This window comes from Octodon degus, unplaced genomic scaffold (assembly GCF_000260255.1).
Source record: "Octodon degus isolate 3935 unplaced genomic scaffold, OctDeg1.0 scaffold00033, whole genome shotgun sequence".
NCBI classification, from domain to species: Eukaryota; Metazoa; Chordata; class Mammalia; order Rodentia; family Octodontidae; genus Octodon; species Octodon degus.
This window is the reverse complement of record NW_004524609.1, coordinates 17408837-17426836: the sequence shown is the minus strand read 5'-3', so window position 1 is coordinate 17426836 and position 18000 is coordinate 17408837. Positions and strand designations below refer to the sequence as shown.

At 54.9% G+C, this 18000-nt stretch overlaps 1 protein-coding gene across 4 annotated transcripts in view; it reads right to left on the bottom strand.

The window, feature by feature from the left end:
* Sept9 (septin 9) overlaps nucleotides 1–18000 on the bottom strand; it is a 170181-nt gene that overhangs the window by 50185 nt on the left and 101996 nt on the right. The window lies entirely within an intron of this gene.

Genomic DNA, 18000 nt, shown 5'->3' with positions numbered 1-18000 from the left:
CACTGAGCCATCTCCCCGGCCCCACAGCTGTCTTTCTGATCCTCCACACCTACCCTGTAGCACATGGCCATCTGCTAAGTCATGATAATAACTCCATGCCTGTCCTGATATCTGCATGCAGATAAGCCTGCCCCCTCCTCCAGGAAGCCTTCTCTGACTGCTCCAATGGACACGGCCTTCCTGCCTCTGCCCCCCTGGAATTCACCGAGCACCCCAGATCTGCTAAGCCTTGCAACACGAGCCAGCGTCCCTGCCCTCACAAATGACAAGGCTCTTGGGAACCTTCCCTCAGGTTCACCTCAAAGAAAGCCCCCTTCAGCATGGTAAGGCTGCTATGGCTGGGGTGGTGGGGAGGCCTCTGGGAGACTGTGGCACAGGGACCAGAATGTGGCAGCCAACAGACCTCCTGGGCATAACCAAGGCACATGGTACTGGGTTTTGTGTCACTGGGCCAACCCAGGGGACGCTAGTGGCGGGGTAGGATAAGGATTTGGTGACCTGACGGAACAGTACCTGCGAAGGGTTCAGTGGGAAGGAACTGACAGATTCACCACCTAGAAGTTCGTTGGGCCCCAAATGCCCTGGGGGCCACCACACACCTCCCAGGGGCGCCCTGCACACACACCCACCGCAGGGAGCGCACTCTGGGCCGCTGGGATGCCTGGGCCTGGCCAGCCACCATGCAGGGTGAGCTGCAGGGGGCAGCATGGAGCAGTAGCAGCCCAGGGGCCCATGTGGGGACTGGTGGAGGTTCAGGGTCTGCTTTGTTAATTGGTTGTTTTTTTTTGTTTTTTTTTGCGGAACCGGGAATTGAACTCAGACCCTCGCGCTTGTCAGGGAAGCGCTTATTCCACTGAGCCATCTCCCTGGCTCAGGGTCTGCTTTGTAAGCAGGTACAGGTCTGCCAAATGCTCATCAAGGTTAAACCTAATGGTCCCAGGCACAGGCAGCTCGGTGGCTGGGCCAGGCCAGGAGCGGTGGGAGGCCCTGTACCTCAGAGGGCGCCCTCCCCTCTGTGTGATGCTCCCAGGGCCTTTCTGTGGCTCACCCAGCCCCATCACGCACTCCCCACCTGGCCCACACCCTGGCTTCTCCTTCAGAGGGGGAGCTATTACTCTAGGAGGTCTGGGTCTCTCCTGGGTCCCAAGGCCACCCTGTAACTTCAGGCTGCTTGCCATGTACCTGCTAGATCGGGGTGGGTGAGGGCTTCCATCTTAGCCCCCCAACATTGTTTGCCAGGTGCCTGGGACATGAGGACCTTGCCTTTCCCCAGAAACAAAGTGAAACCCATGGAGGGTCCCTCAGGCTGCAGCTCCAGATCCTGAGTGGGAGGGATCAGGCTAGCCTGGGGGTACACAGGGTCAGCCAGGCTCTTCCCACGCACAGCAGCCCACAGGCAGCATCCTTCCTAGCGTAAGGGACCAGGGAGAGGCAAGGGCTGCAGCCAGTGTGGACTTGGACCCACAGCGTGGGGTGGGGCTCTAGGCCGCATGCAGGAGAGGCCCTGGCAACAGACCTGGCCTGGGTATCTAGTCTGCCAGATGTGAGGCTGCCCGAGCTGTTGGCTGTGTGTCCTGTGCAGCTGGCCCTTCCTGGGAGGCCATGTGGAGCACACAGAGTCCCTGCCTGTGCAACCTCCCACAGCTGGGCCATTTTCCCACGCCCTGGTCACATGGTGCAGGTCAGTGGGGCTCTAGGGGAGGATAGGGCACCAGGAACAGTCAAGCGAGAGATGGGAGGGAGGGAGGACTCTGAGCTGGACTTCACATGGGGCCACTCAGTCTCACCCAGTCCCGAGAGGTCCTGGTCAGCCCTCCTCACTGATGGAAAGCCAGGCAGGCTGCAGCGGTCAGATGCCTCAGGTCCTCTGCGCTGCATCTGCACAATCCCCAGCATCCTTAGCGCCAGGGACCCAACCAAGTACTGGCCAGTGTCACTCAGCAGAGGGCTGTGGCGTGACACCTCGCATCTGCTTCTCCTTAAAGCCCTCGAAGCTAGGAGAACTCTCAACCCATTTTACAGACAACACAACTGAGTCATAAGGTGACTCAGCAAACATATCAACAAAGTCCCATGTGGACAGAGCTTCTCTGTGATCCGGGCCTGACCCGTAAGGCCTGAGTCAACTTCCTGTGACCAGTGGAGTGGTGAAGGTCCCAAACAAAGCAAGGGGCCAAGACACACAGAGGTCACCTCACAGGACCAGTGCATACCACACTCAGAGACTTCTAGAAGGTCACATCGTAGGGTGGGTCTGAGCAGGCCTGATCACTCTCTTTGTCACTGCCTCGACCCAGCAAGCAAAGGGACTCCAGAGGTGTTAGTACCACCCAGTGGAACAGCCAATGGACCATGCACCACTCCATTGGGCCAAGGAGCCTGGCCACAAGCTACCCTGGTGGCCACAAACCAAAGGCCTCACTCCCTGACAGTTGCAACGGTCACACAGCCCCATATTTGAAGCCCCTGACCACTGCCTCTGGCCGTGCGGCCTGCGGCCAGTCGCTCAGCCTTTCTGTGCTTCACTACCTTCTTCCCCATGGTGATGCTAGTGACTGTTTGCTAAGGTTTCCAAGTCCAGCTCTTAGAGTATGCAGTACATATGCAATAAAAGGTCATTTACGGTTAATGAAAAATTAATAAAGTCAGGACTTCAGAGTGACAGCCTCCCCGCACTGTCCCTAAAATGGAAACAAATGTGCTCGGCTCTCCACACAGCAGAGAGGAGCCAAGGGCAGGCTCCCAGGCTCGAGCCTTCCTGGCCCAGGCAGGGCTCGGCCGGCAGCCACCCTCCGGATGAGCTCATCGCTGGCACCTGCTTGGAAAGCACATGTTTGGACTTTCCAGATCTTTCCTCCCCTCTCTCTGACCTTCTCTTTTGCAGCTACCCCCTCCACTTTCTTACTCACTCTCTCCTTTCATTCCTGCTCAAAAAAACAAATAATCGAGGCCAAATGTGTCAGCTGGCGCTCTGGCCGTCTCTGCAGCAGCCTGGATGAGCGGCAGCGAGCTGATGGCGAGGACTCATCAGGGCAGCCCCGGGGATCGGGGGTGAATCCGGGGGTGGAGGGCACTGGGCTGGGGGTGCTGGTGGATCCCTGGCTCCTGCTCCCCCTGAGGACCCAGCCACCCCCACAGGAATCCGCGCACTTAGTGGCTGACAGATACCATCCTGTGGTCCACAATGTGACATCAAGGCCACCCTCTACAGGGGGAAGGGTCACCCAGTGGATCCCGGTGCAACTTCCTCTCCCACCAACGCTTCAGTAATGATGCTGGCGTGACTTTGGCATTCACACGCCACCCACTGGGGCTGCTAGCACTGGACTTGATCACGGTCCTGGTGAAAAAAGAGCTAGGAAGGGAGGCCACAGAGGAGGCAGCCTGCAGACAGCAGAGGTGGCCCTCCCCCTAGAGGAAGGCCAAGGCCACGGCCACATAAGCCACACTTCAGTAGGGGACTCAACATCCAGGCCTCAGGAAATGAGCCAGGGGGGTGGCACCAGGGCAAAGGATGAGGGGGCAGGGGCAGTCAGTACCCAGGAGCTCATAGCAGCACATCCCCTGGGGGCTACCCTCAAGGGCCTCGGTTTCCCCATCCTTGAGCTCAACCATGGCCCAGTTCCCTGGAGATGAAGAGGCCCTGACAGTGAGGAAAGATGATGTTTAAGTTCTCTGGCCCCTTCCTCCACAACTCCATCTCTCAAACAGAGCTCTGGAAGCCTGGAGACAATACAAGGAGCCTCATCCCTGTCCCCATCTCCTGGGCCGCACCCACTGGCTGACCTCCCAGGAAGCCACACGCTTTGCTACTGTCCTGGCCACCCTGCCTACGCCTGGGGCAGGGTGATGACAAGGGCCACCACCCTCTCTCCCTGAGGCTCCTGCTAATGTTTTGGGGGGCTGGGCAGAGACCCAGGCAATGCACTTCAGAGAGGAGCCCAGGCTAGCACCAGGAAGCACCCAGTGCCAGCTAAAAAGAAAATGCACAAGGCTGAGGTGGGGACAGGGGGCCTGGGCCTGGGTATGTGGAAGCTGCCAATCCCTCGGGGTAAAGCTTGTCCACTTAAGACCTGCACCTGGGGCCAGGGAGATGGCTCAGTGGAATAAGCGCTTCCCTGGCAAGCGCAAGGGCCTGAGTTCAATCCCCGTTTCCACACACACACACACACACACACACACAAAATCTCCTGGTACAGGATGGAGATCCCCCAGGGAGACCCAGTCAGACCCAGTCAGGAGGACACCTGGACACACACTTCACTCTCTATTTCCTCCCTCATCTCAGCACCAGCTCAGCTGAATGGCCCGAAGCCATCACTGCGCACACCAGGGAAGTGCTCGTGGACATTCAAACACCCTGTCCAGGGATGGGGAGCCAAATCAGCAGACAGAGTGGTGGGAGAGGCAGCCAGGGTCTCCTGTGCACATCACAAGGCCAAAGAGGTTCTATCCATCCTCCTCCACCCAGCCCTGGAAACACAAGCACACATCACCTTGGTCCTGCAGACCGGTGGAAGGAAAGACCAGAGGATGAGCCTGGCGGAGCTGGTCCAACACCTTTCTGTCTGTCCTGCTCAGCCCCCGCCCCCCAGTGAGCAGAGGTAACGCCAGACCCCTCCTTCCCACCAGGGATTTTCATGTAGTTTATCATTTTGGGGAGCCTTCCAAAGGAAAAAAGCAGAGCCACAGAGCAGGTGCCCAAGCGGGGCCAAGTGGTCACTCTGGGCCTCCAGGGTCCACCCCACGGTGGGGATTGGCAGAGGTACAGAGCTCCACCCCACCCCTGCCCACCTGGCCAGGCCAAAAGAGTAGCCCAACTTTGCCAGGGTCAAATCCAGACCCTGACTGCTTGGGGCCTCGGATAAGTAGCTGAGGCTCTCTGGGGCCTAATCTGGGAAACTGACCAGGCAGGAACAGGGGCAGCTTAGGATCCTGACCCTCTCCAGTCATCTAAAATAAGGATCTGAGGAACTACTACTGCCAGACCAGGCCCACCAAGTCTTGGAAGCCTAGGTGAGAGGGGCTCCTATGGCAGCCAACCGCGGCAGAGGAAAAGGAGAAAGGCAGGAGCCAGCCGGGGCAGGATGGAGGAACAGGGACAGCAGAAGGGAGAAGGACAGGCTAGCAGAGTTTGGCAAGATCACAGGGTCCACCACTGGGAGACAGCTCAGACTCCCGCAGGGATGACACAGCATCTGCACCAGGGCCGAGTGCCCCAGACTCTCCATGGGGAACCGCACTGCCCATCAGTGAACCCAAAATGTCCCTCAGGGCAGAAGCACAGTCTGGAGATTGCCCAGGGGGTGCAGTTTCGTACATTCTCAGTACCTAGGACAGGGGGACCAGAGGACCCCAAGCCACTGCCAGAGAGCTGAGCCAAATGTCTGCCAAGGATACGCGTGCTTAGTCAGCAAGCTGCTTCCTGCTCTACTGAGTTAGCTCAGCTCAGCTCTCAGCCTGGGCAGAGCCCTCCTCCTTTCTTCAGCTGAGGCAGCCCTTGATGGCGGCCAGGTAAACAGCCTTGGCAAAGTAGAGGTGCAAGGTCCAAGTGTGCCCTCCACCTGGCCTGGGGACATGGGACAGGCTGAGGCTCCCCAGATGCGACAGGAACACTGCAGGACTATGTCACATCTCCAAGTTCTTGAGGGTCTCTGAGGAAGAGGGCACCTCCCACTGCAGATGACCAAGTGTCCTGCTGCCGGCATGCACAGGCCTGGGGAAGGCCCTTTGAACTCCTACCCAGGGGACAGACAGGAGATGGAGGGGTCTCCTTCCTCCCCAGCCAGGAACAGAGCTCCTCCACCACACTGTCCCCAGTGGTATGCCCAAGTGGTGCCCTGCACCAGAAAAACCACAGCACCCATGCCCTACACCAGCCTGCTGGAGTTACCTGGGGGCCTCGTGGGCCGGACTGCCTGAAATCCCGGTGGTCAGTGACAGAGTTGGGCTATGTGAGGCTTGTCTTCCAGATCCGCCTCCACCTCCGTAACCTGAGCCCAGTGTGACAAAGACCTGCTTTCCCCATCAGGCATCAGGCAAGCATTAGTCAGAGGGATGGGCAGGGAGCCACTGCTAAAGGCAGGCTTGAAATCAGACCAGACCCAAGGGACAAGCGGGTAGTTTCCAAGAGGAACCACTAGATCAAGAAATAGAGATTCCCCATTTCCTCCTGGGGACGGGCAGCAGACCACCTTCCCTACTCTGCCCTGTCAGAGGCAGGCAAAGGGCAGTCTCTGCCACGCACTGCTGGGCACACTGGTGACTGCTACAGACAGCAGCCTGTTACCCCTTGTGACCATTAATCTTGATTTGTAACTTTATTAGATTAAGAAACACGCAGCAGATTAGAGCACACTCCTGAATGTGACCTGGAGGCAGGGCCTTGGGGCTCTATATTTGGTACTTGAGGTCCTTTTATCTCTAGCACTGTTCCCCTGCTGTGCTTCCTGGCCGTCAGGAACTAACCCACCACGCCCTCCCACCATAAGGTCTCTGCCCTGGAGCCAGGTGACCATTTACTAAATCTCCTGGAACCATAAGCCAAATCAAATCACTTCTTTAAATTGTGAGTGTTGGGCTGGGGAGATAGCTCCAAGGCCTAAGCACCTGCCTGTCAAGCGCAAGGACCCGGGTTCAATCCATGGTACCACAAGCCATGCCAGCCCCCAGTCAAGCTGTGCCAGCCCCGAGACTGGGCATGGTGGTGCACGCCTGTAATCCTAGTGCTGGGGAAGTGGAGTCAGGAGGATCACTACAAGTTTGAACTGTGTAATGAGACCGTGTATCAAATAAATAAATTCTTGTAAAATATTTAAATTGTGGGTGTTGGATGTTCTGCCTTGGCCACAAGAAAACTAATACACCCACTCTAGTTCATCTCTCATTCACAAAGCATCCTCTTGGCAGGGCGTGAGACACAAGCATACACAGCCAGTGCTCTCCATCCTTGGGTGCAAGAGAGACCCCCACAGTCCCCCACTCCCCTCACCCCTCCCTTCTGCTACAGCAGGACACCAAGTCTTCCAAGTAGGAAACCAACTCAGCCCCACACAGCTCTCTGCAAACAGGAGCCTCCTCGTGCCTCGTGGGGCTTTGTGGGTGTCTCAGCAACATCAGAATAGAGGAAAGCAGACCTCAGCCTGAGCTCTGGCAGCCCAAGGAGGAGGTCACAGGGGGTTCTGGCATGCTGGGAGACAAGGGGGAGAAACGTGGTAGCCTGCAATGCCCGCCTCCCTGCTGTGGATTCCACAGTTAACATTCCACCTTCAGCTCTTTTCTCCTTTCCGATAGCTGGGGCCAAACCCACCCCCACGCGGGCTCTCGGTCCAGCCTGGGGGGTGGAGCAATGATGCAGGAGCAGTGACCCAAAGGGCCGCTTGGCCAGCCCAGCGAGCACAGGGTGGCATTGGTGAGCACTTGGAGGCTTCAGTGGGGGCCTGAGGAAGCGTGGAGGCCTTGGAGGGCATCGGTGCAGCAGAACCTGCGGCCACGGAGCTGTGCTGGCCACACAGTAGGGGAAGCGCTGCTTTCCCCGCCGTTTGTAGCTCGGGCCCAGCTGACCGAGGCCAGCTCTAACCTGCATGCCCCAGGTGCCTCCAGCCCCCAAGAGCTGTATCAGTGCTCCACAAAGCCCTCTGCTTCCTCCCGCTTTCTCATTACCACCTGCACATCATGATGGGTTTCCCTACACGCTGAGCCTGTGGCAGCCGGGGCCGCCAACCCATGCAGAAGGTCAGTAACAACAGCTCTATCCAGTAAGTACCCTTATGTGCCTGACTCAGCACCCACAAAATCACAATACTCCATTCTTCACATTCACCCTCCCAATAACTCAGTGAGGCCACTCTGTAAGTGGGGAAACTGAGGCACTGATGAGGCAGCAGCCCCAGGCCCGAGTTCAGATTAAGGCTGTCTGGCTCCAGTTCTCTCCACTAACTCAAAAGTCATCTTGTAACACCCTGCTGCTATTTCTGTCATGCAAATAAAGACGCCAGAACACCAAGTGGCCGGCCAGCTCCAGATGCAGCAGGCGGGCTCCATAGCCTCTCAGGGTGCACACATGTGCTCAAGGTCAGGATCCCCCCTCAATCCTGGCCACAAGGATGGGGTGCCTGAGGGCACCAGAGATGTTCCGTGGCTTTTGCATCCGGAGCACCAGCATCCCGGGAGTGCATTCGGAGCTTTAGCGAGGGGCAGGATGGCTCTTGAACCAGGGACACCTCTCAAGCCACAGAGGCACTCAGTTATGCTTTAAGGTGTCAAGGCTAGAGGGGTCTTCAGTCCCCTGCCTGCTATGGCTTCCTCAGCTCCCAGAGCAGCCAGTGTCAGCAAACACCCACCATACAAGGTCGCTCTTACCCTACCAAGCACTGCATACCCACGGCCGCCACCAGGGCTCCTCAGAGAGGCCCCAGAGCTCCCTGGCCCCTTTATGAACCTTCCACTCTCTCTGGCTCTTGGGGCATACAGCGTACCCTCCCTCCTCAATCACACTCTAAACAGTTACAGGGTCAGTGCCTGACATCGGTGCCAGATGTTCGCCGCAAAATTACAGGTTGTGAAGGGCGAGCAAGGGAGCTGCTTCAATCTGTCCTCATCCCAAGAGCTGCTTCTGGCCCCCAGGCACAGACCCCTGGGATCTGCCCCCACTTCTCAGGCAGCCATCTTCCCAGGTTCAAAGCCAAGCTCATTAGCTCTGCAAACCCCAGCTCTCTCAGGGTACAATCAGGACCGGGAGAGGGAGGTGGGGCCATGCACGTGCAGGCAGGGTCCTGTATTTTTGTAAACTTTTGATATTTGTTCATCATGGAACTCTGAGGCACAATTTCGATTACATTTAAATCCTGCATTAGGGCTAGGGGTGTAGCTTGCCTAGAATGCACAAGGCCCTTGTGTGGATCCCCAGCATTGTAAAAAACAACAAAAATACTGCTTTACAATCCTCTTTATCTTGGCTTGCAAACTTCCAGGAACCCCTTAACCTCTGTGCTTCTGTGAGTGGCTCCCCTGGCTTCCCTGCTGTCCATTCTCCTCGTCTCGGTTCCCCACTTCCAGGTGCCACAGGCACCCCAAATCCTCATGATCCCACGTCCGGTCACAACTTCTACCCCGATGCCACCAGGAATTCCCCAGCCAGCTGCTGCTTCTATTTCATTGCTAACCCTCCTCGCCACCTCCTTCCCTCAGTGTGTTTCACTGGTTACTGCCCGTCTCCCCGGAACTAGTGCAGAAAAAATATGGATAAATAAAAAGGAGGCAAGAGAAATCCTAACTTTATAAGTGTACTTTTCAGAGAACTGCAGCTTCAGGACACAAAGTCACCCAAAGGAATTTTTTCCCTTCTAGGAAACGCACTCCAAAAACATAACCAACCAATCCCTAAAGGTCTAAGGAGATGACAAGCCTAACGCTTGGGCCTGCGCTTCCCACCTAGGACCTAGCCCCTCAGACCCCCAGCCTCAAGGACACAGAGCTGTAGGCAGTGCATCTCTGAACTTCAAGAGCAGCGTAGTTGTTTCCATTCTAACCCAGCCCACCAGATGGTACCGGACACTCCAAGACCACAGAAAACCCACAGCCCCCAGCAAGAATGGTCCGACTCTGAACGCCTGCACTTCTCTGCGTATACAATCCCTTCTGCCTATGAACTTCTCTGTGCCTAAGTGACTCACCCTGCAATTCTTCCCTATGATGGCCATCAGGAACCTACAACCTATCCCTCAGCGGAGTGAGCTGAGGTCTCCCCCTCCTCTTTGGAAGCCTCTCCAGGCAGTGCCTGATGTCACCCCCGGGTCAGCATGAAACTTCACAGGGACACTGGTTCTGTCTGTTGTGGACTAAGCCATCACGAGTTCCTCTGAGGTCGAACAACGCAGCAGCTATCCGTGTATCTTTTCTTTTCTAAATCTTACTTATCTTTTTAATGTTTTAGTCTCAAAAAATTCAAATTGTGTGATTTCCAGATCAAAGCGATGCACAATTTATATTTGGACCTACGCTTTCCAAAGTCCTGCTTTACAGCCACCAACAAGCACACGCATGGAGCCATCAATCCTTCCACAATACATGTGAAGAAAGGGATCATACTTTCGCTTTTTAGCATTTGGCTCACAAGCATGGGAGACAACAGGGTCTACCCCTATCTAGATGCTCTGATAAGAGAGTGCCACAAGGTTAGAGGGCAGTCATTTCGAAGTCTGGGCAAAAGGCAAAGGATTGGAAATCCATAATAAATTCAAAGCCGATCGAGAAAATTTTGTCCTTTGTAACTGCTTCTAACACTTCCAAAGAGCTACAGTCAACTCGTGAGGGAATAAACAGAAACCAAGACCTACCCGCAATGGAGTATTGCTTGACTATAAAAACAAATGAAGTGATCAATGTGACGATGTGAATGGGTCTCGGAGCCAGGTGTCCACGGAATGAAACAGACACAAAGACCCCCAGTGCAGGACCCCACATGTACAACACATCAAGACAAGAAAACCACAGACAGGCTCAGCGATGGTCGGGCCATTGCTTAAGGAGGGTGATGGCAGAAGGCTTCCTTTTGAGGTGGTAAGGTCTCTAAAGTGGGTCGCGCTGACTGAAAACCACAGAATGGTGCTCTTCAAATGGGTAAAGAGTATGGCAGATGAATCATATTTCAATAAAACCGATTTTAAAAGAGAATTGTAAAAGACTTCCTCCTCCCTAAAACAAGCAAGGGAAAAGATGAAGAAATACCCAGGTACACAGTAACGGTGAGAATTATTCTGTGGAAATCTCGTTTCATTTGGCTACTACGCGCACAACCACTACAGGGGGCACATGTACGCCGGTTTGGGATACAGACCTGTTTCCTAAACCACATCGAGGCTACTCCAGGTTTCTGAGATCGAGCAGGCCTTTATCTGACTGAACCACTTCGTCCCCAAGCCTCAGTTTCCCAGTCACCACCTCCTTCAGATACCTGAGGTAGAGAGGAAGGATTCTCTCCTCGGGGCGCAGGGGCCTTCGGGACGAGTCCTCCTCTGAGCAGCCCCAGTGCAACCACACACATGCTTACAGACAGAGGGCCCCGGGACTCTTGCCTTCTCTGAGGCATTTTCTTTTCCTTCTCAGCACTGGGGATTGAATCCAGAGCTTTTACACTAAGCTACATCCCCAGCCGTTTTCTTACAGTGTGTGCTGAGGCACAGTCTCACCAGGTTGCCAAGGTGCCCAGGCTGGGCTCGAACTCGCCAGCCTTCTCCTCAGCCTCCCCAAGCACGACTGCAGATGGGCGCCAGCTCAGCTGCTGAGCAGGGGATGATGGTGTGAATCACCCCATCTGCAGAAGCACTTCTGAACAACTGGAGGGACTTTAAAGAGGCCATAGATGATTTTTCTTTGGGGTTGGGGGGACAAAATTTAACCAAAGGAAAAACCCCAAAACTCATGGAAAAAAATTAGGGAATTTTTCAAAGTACATGATGCCCACAAAACTATCTCTCTCAGATCCTTTCACTCACAAATTCTTTAAAAGCTTTCACAAAGTGACGATTGTGTGACTATGAAAGTGTTCCAGGACAGAGCATGGAAAGAAATGCATCCAAACTGTTTCTGCAAAAGCCAGCACAATACTGACACCAAAATTGATAAAAATAGCGCATGCACACACCCCGCATGCTACAAGACAGTGTGAGCTCGCTGCATAGAGGGCTGTAAAAGCCACGGATCCTTACGTCAGTGCTCACACTGAAATGAACTCCAATGGATTCACAACCTCAAGATACAAAAATAAAGCCAAAGAAGTACTAGAAGAAAACATGAGTCAAATTCTTTTCCCGAATTGTGGAACACAGCAGAACAGGAATTCCAAAAGCTAAAAGGAAACCTTGATGAAACCTTGATGACATCAACCTGAAATGTATCCATTTGGAAAAGAACATCATGAACAAAAAAGCAAGCAACTAGGGCCAGAGAGATAGCTCAGTGGTCTACAGCGCCTGCTGCGGAAAGCTGAGGCAGGCACAGGGGACCACAGTTCAATCCTCGGCACCACATGCCACACCAGCCCTGCCCCGAGGGTGGGCTGAGCCAGCCAAAACCAAAAGTGAACAACTAGGGAAAAATACTTGTGCCAGTTTTAATAAACACCTAAGAAATGTTAGAGGGCTGGCCACATAGCTCAACAGATTGATGTAGCGGCCGGGGTTTGATCCCCAGGCCTGCTGTGCCAGTCCCATCATCCCTGGGGCATGCTGAGACAGCAATTGAGACTGGGTGTGGTGGCACGTGCCTGTAATCCCAGCTCTTAGGAGGCTGTAAACAGGCAGATCATTACACCTGAACACCCTGTAGACCCTATGTTGGACACAGTGGTACACACCTTTAAACCCAGCTACTAGGAAGGCTGAAGCAGGAGGGTCACAAGCTCAAGGCCAACCTCGGCAACTTGGTGAGACTCTCCCTTAAAATAAAAAGAAAAGGACTAGAAATGGAACTCAGTGGTAGAATGCTTGCCTAATTTAGCATACTTAAGGTCTTGGGTTCAAGCCTCAGCACTCTAAGAAGGAAACAGTTAATGAAGGAAAGGATAAAAGGAAGAAAAGAGCAAGGGAGAAAAGAAAGGAGGGAGGAAGGGAGGGAAGAAGGAAGGAAAAAATCAGCAAAGAAATAATCCAACAGAAAGACAAGCACAGTGCAGTGTCGGAGCAGGGCCAGCCGCCTTGCCCTAGCGCCTGCCCGCAGCTGTACCGACTCTATTTAAGGTATTCGCTCACCACTGTTCCCTGGGCTAGGCAGACAGCTGGGCGAGCTAGCCAGGGAGAGGTTCTTTGTCCTGGGCCCCAGAGGTAGGATCTGTCCTCACTGGCCCCCACCCTGCCCCACCTTGAAGGAGACCCACCTGGCCTAGCCACTCGCCCCCCATGAGGTCCCCTGTCACCAACATGAGCCACCTGCTCCAGACCCCCCGCCCCCCAGTGTGTGCACAGCTCCAATGACAGCTCTGAAAAGGAGTGGCCCTGTGCTGCAAGGAGTGAGAAAAGATGCAGTTCCAGAAGGGAGAGTTCTGGGTGACGGTCAAGTTCACCAAGGGCTGGGAGGAGAGGACCCTCCTAGTCACAGCCCAGGAGGACGGTCCGTCCTGGAACAGAGCCACTGTCTCTCCAGATGTGCAATCTCACAGACCCACACAGAGGACTCTGCAGGCCCAGCCCACACTAGGCCACAGGGAAGGTCTCGTCTCTGCATGTCTCATCTGATACGAGCCAGGTCTTCCACCCAAATCCACCGCGGACACCCCCACAGGGAACTGCACAGCCCAGTGAGGTCTGAGGGACCTTGGGGGGATCTGTGCAGGTGGGGGGCACCCTGTAAATACAAAGGGACTGTCTGTGGACCCACCCCAGTCACAGACAGCCAGTCAGCTCTCCCAAGTCATTCTTTGATCCTAGCCCAGGAGCCTCTAGGAGACACATCAAGTCCTCTCCAGCCTGGCCTAACACATTCCCCCACCTTACTGGCTGACCGTGAGACTCAGCCCAGACCTCACAGCCCCCAGAGAGCACTGTGTTCTGATGAACACCACACTTGCAGCCATCTGTCCTGAGTGCCGTCCCCGCTGGTCTCTGTCTGTCCCCACGCTGAACTCAGGGCCTGGCCCAGGGACCTATGGAAGGTGAGAGCCACCCCTCTCATGTAAACCATGCCTACCAAGACTGGCTCAGCCTGGGCTGGAAGGTCATCTCCCTCCACCTTTCACCCACAAGCAGGAACATTTCTAGACCTTTTGAGTCCAAGGGCATCTGCCCCCACATCAGACCCATGGACACAAGGAACTCCAGAAAACCAGAGGACACCCTTCTTGGCCCTGATCTCCCCCATTCGTCAGCTACATGCAGCAAGGCTGGAAAGGAGGCACCAGCTCTGGGTGGGGGTGGGCCACGCCCAGGAACCTAGCCTCTTCGGGGCCCTGAGACAGCAGGCACCAGATCCAGGAAGAGCACTGCACCTGCCTTATAAGGCAGCCTTGGGGAGACTTGGCCGCTGTCCTGTGGAGCCAGAGGGGGGTGGCCCCGGGGTGTGGAGCCAGCAGCCACCCACTTGGCTGGGTTCTGGTTCTGCAGCCCAGCCCCATCCAGAGACAGAGAGGACCACAGTGACCTTGAAGGGCCACAAGGAAACTACCAAGTTGACAGACAGGCTGACCTTGGACACCAAGAGCCCTGTATACAGCACTGAGCTCAGCCCCCCAGAGGCGGGGAGCTCAGACCTGCCCTGGGCTCCCCACCTCCCTCTCTCCCTTTTCAGGCATAGAGGACTCCTACTTTACTCCCTGAAATGTTTACCCCACCAGGAACTCCGCCCCAAGCCAACATCCTACCCAGGGCCCTGTGGAGTTCTCTGCACATCCACCCCACCCCTAGCCAGCCCTGAGGAGATGGCCAACTGGTAGGCAGGAGAAACCCAGTGAGACACAGAATCTTCCGGTTACCAGGCCTCCACCTGCAGGGGCCACCCAAAGTCATCTCCATCTCACCACCTCCAGGTCACTCCAACACCTTTTTACCGAGCACCTACAATGCGATCTCATGGGATTCTCTATTAAATGCAAAGATAATGGCTCCTGGGGCAACCTAGACTGGTGTGAAAGAGCTGTGAAGAATACGTACCTCAAATGTAAAGGACATCCCTGGCTTATAGAAAATATTAGAATTTAGAATTTCCATCTTCTATATTTTCTCTGTTTTAGGAAAAGGGTAGTATATTACTTTTGCAAGTTGAAAACTTCTCACATTGAAAAAAGTCTAACAGAAGGGAAAAGGTTCATACAAAAATAATTTACATCCCAAACTGAACACCAGGTCCTTCCAGGAGAAAAGACGCAGAAATGCTCAGGAGTCAGGGGAAGTGAGGCTACTTTCAGTCTCAGGAAAATGTGCAGGGGCTGGAGGGACGCATGGGATGCGCAAAGCAATGAGGCCAAGAGGGATGGGAGCCAGGGCAGAGGACTGCAAGGATGGTGTGGGGGCAGGCGGAACTGGGGCACCGGGCCTTGTGAGCCGAGCAGGGCTCAGGCTCAGGGTCAGAAAGGATTTCATCAGCGCTGCTCTAGGGTCAGCCTGGGAGTGTTCAGCCAGGGCCCAGAAGACCCCATCCTAGGGGCAGCAATAGAAGAGGGATGAAAGTCTGACCCAAGGGCAGAGAGATCGCTGTCAGGCCAGGATCTTAAATATCCCTTGAGAACCAGAGAGATAGCTCAGTGGACTGAGCATCTGCCACGCAAGCACAGGGACCCAGATTTGACCCTTGGTACTGCAAGCCATGCCGGCCCCGCCCCAGGCCCACTGAGCTGGCCACCAAAACTGGGTGTGGTGGTGCATGCCTATAATCCCAGCACTAGGGAGGCTGAAACAGGACGATCACTACGAGTCCGAGTTGTGTAGCAAGGCCCTGTACCAAATACATAAGTTTTTAAAAATAAAAATAAAATAAAATATCCCTTGAAAGGCTCAGAGATAAGGGTTTGGAAGGAGACTAGATTTCAAGGGCTCTATCATCAGATTCACTCACTGATGGATTTATTGGGTGATAAAAACTTCGGAGGTGGTGGTCATGGGGCGGTGCCTTGGGAACTGCATCTGGTGCCCAGCCTCTTCTAGCTGTCTCTCTGTCTCTTCCTCTGTCAACCTCCCCGCTGCCTTAGGTAAGCAGTTTTGCTCCATACTGCAGCCCAGAGCCAGGTGATTCTGGACTGAAACCAGAGGCCCAAATAAGCTCTCCTCCTTAAATTCCTCTCGGGCAGCGCCAACCTGACTCACACACCCTCCTTCCCCAGGCCTCCCCAGGCGATGCCAGCTGGGCCTGGGTAGTACAGGGCCAGGATGACCAAGGAGAGCCATCAGAACAGAGCCCCTGGGGGCACTGGGCACTTCCAACCCAGCCCTCAGGAGAGCCAAGAGCAGGGTCTGGAGGAAAGACACACAGGAAGCTGGCAGGAGCAAAGCGTGACCTGGGTCCCGAGGATGGGACGGGCCATGGCCAGAGGAGAGGAAGAAGGAAATGAGGGAGGCTTGGAGGAGGGGAGGGGCTGGAGCAGCACAGACCAGGACTGAGGAGAGGCGTGCCCTTGGCTCACCCCACGCTTGTGCAGCTCCCCCCCCATAGGGGGGCCAGCTCTTTCCCCACATGCTCCCCTTCTCTGTCACAGGGGTCTGGGTTGGTAGTGATGCATGTACAGTCCACTCGCAGCACATTTACTTTCTCCCCAAAGTTTCAACCCCCATGGGCTTGTGGAGCTCCCCTCCTGGCCTGGCTGCCTCCCAAGCTTAGAGCAGCCTCCCAGGACATCCTGTCCCTACCCCTCACCATCCTGCCTGGAGCTAAGCTCTGTCCCTGTCCAAAGTAGGGGCAGAGCTGTGTCTACTGGAGGAAGATAGATGCCCTCTCATGTGTCCCCTGACTATGTCACCTGAGCAGACGCCCCACCACCACCTGTCCCTAGCACTTGTACCACCTCCTATTGCATCCAGTGCCAGCTGTCATAGAGATCTGGGGCCAATGTCATCCCAACCACATCCTGTTTGACTCAGCAGATGTGAACACCTCAGCCTACAAGGTGAAGGATCAGATAAAGATCCTGGACACAGAAGACCACAGAGGACAGGAAATGCCCTAGCCTCTCTGCACACACTGACCACACCTTTGTCTGACACCATGACCCGTGCACCCAGGACCACTGAGTCTAGGTAGATGGGTAGGGAACTCTGGAGGGTCAAGTTTAGAAAGCTGCGAGAAACAGAGAGACACATCCAGGGCTGGGAAGAGCCTGTAAAGGCCCACGAGTCCCTGCTGCTCAGTGTAGCCTGTCGCTGATAATGTAGGAAATGCAGAGAGCCCCAGGGCCCCAGTGCTGCCAAGGCAATGGCACAGGTGATCTTTATGCAGAGGAAAGCAGTACAGTGCTGGTCCACACACTCCTCTGCACCCAAGCCCCGGCCTTCCCCCAAATCCACTGACCACTGCAAAAGCCTCTTTCCCAAAGGAAAACACACTCAAGCTAGAGCAGCAGTATCAGCAACAGCCGGAAGCCACGCAGGCATCCGTCAGAGGGTGAGGAGGAGAGGAACACGTGCACCTCACATACAACACCACATCCCCCAGCCTTGGGAAGGGAGGAAGCTCTGACACACGCTACAACGCAGATGAGAACGGAGGGCCTCGTTGTAAGGGAAAAAACCAGACCCACAGGGACAGATACTGTATGACGCCACATCCATGAAGCCCCCAGAGTCGTCAAACTCAGAGATGGAAAGCAGAGCACAGTGCGCAGGGCCTGGGGATAGAAGACCAGGGAGAAGGTGCTATATATATATATATGGACAGCATTTGTGTCTGGGATGCGGAACATTCTGGGGCTGAAGGGAGACGATGAGGCCCAACACTGTGACGGCTCACCATGTACTCACTTCAGAACAGCTCAAATGCTCTCTTTTATGTGATGCATATTCCCAGTTAAAAATAGTAATAATAAGGTAAATCAAAAGCAAGGCTGTTCAGGTTGCCTAAGCCAAAGAACGCTTACAGAACATTCATGGAATTCCAATGCCAGGCCCAGAAATGAACTTGACTTTCAAGGGCCACAGAACATGGCCCTGTGGGGCTCAAGGTTGGGGCGGACACAGCTTTAAGAAGGGCCATAGAGGCCAGAGAGATAGCTCAGAGGACTAAGTGCCTGCTTAGGCAAGGGTAAGGACCAGGGTTCAATCCCCAGCATCACATGCCACTCCGTCCCCGCCCCCAGGCCAAGGAGCTAGAGATCAGGCGTGGTGGCGCACTCCTGTAATCCCTGTGCTGGGGAGGCTGAAAACAGGAAGATCAAGCTGCATAGTGAGACCCTGTACAGAAGAAGGAGGAGGAGGAAGAGGAGGAAGAGGAAGAGGAGGAAAAGGAGAAGGAGGAGGAGGAGGAAAAGGAAAAGGAGGAGGAAAGGAGGAGAAGGAGGAGGAGGAGGAAAGGAGCAGAGGAAAG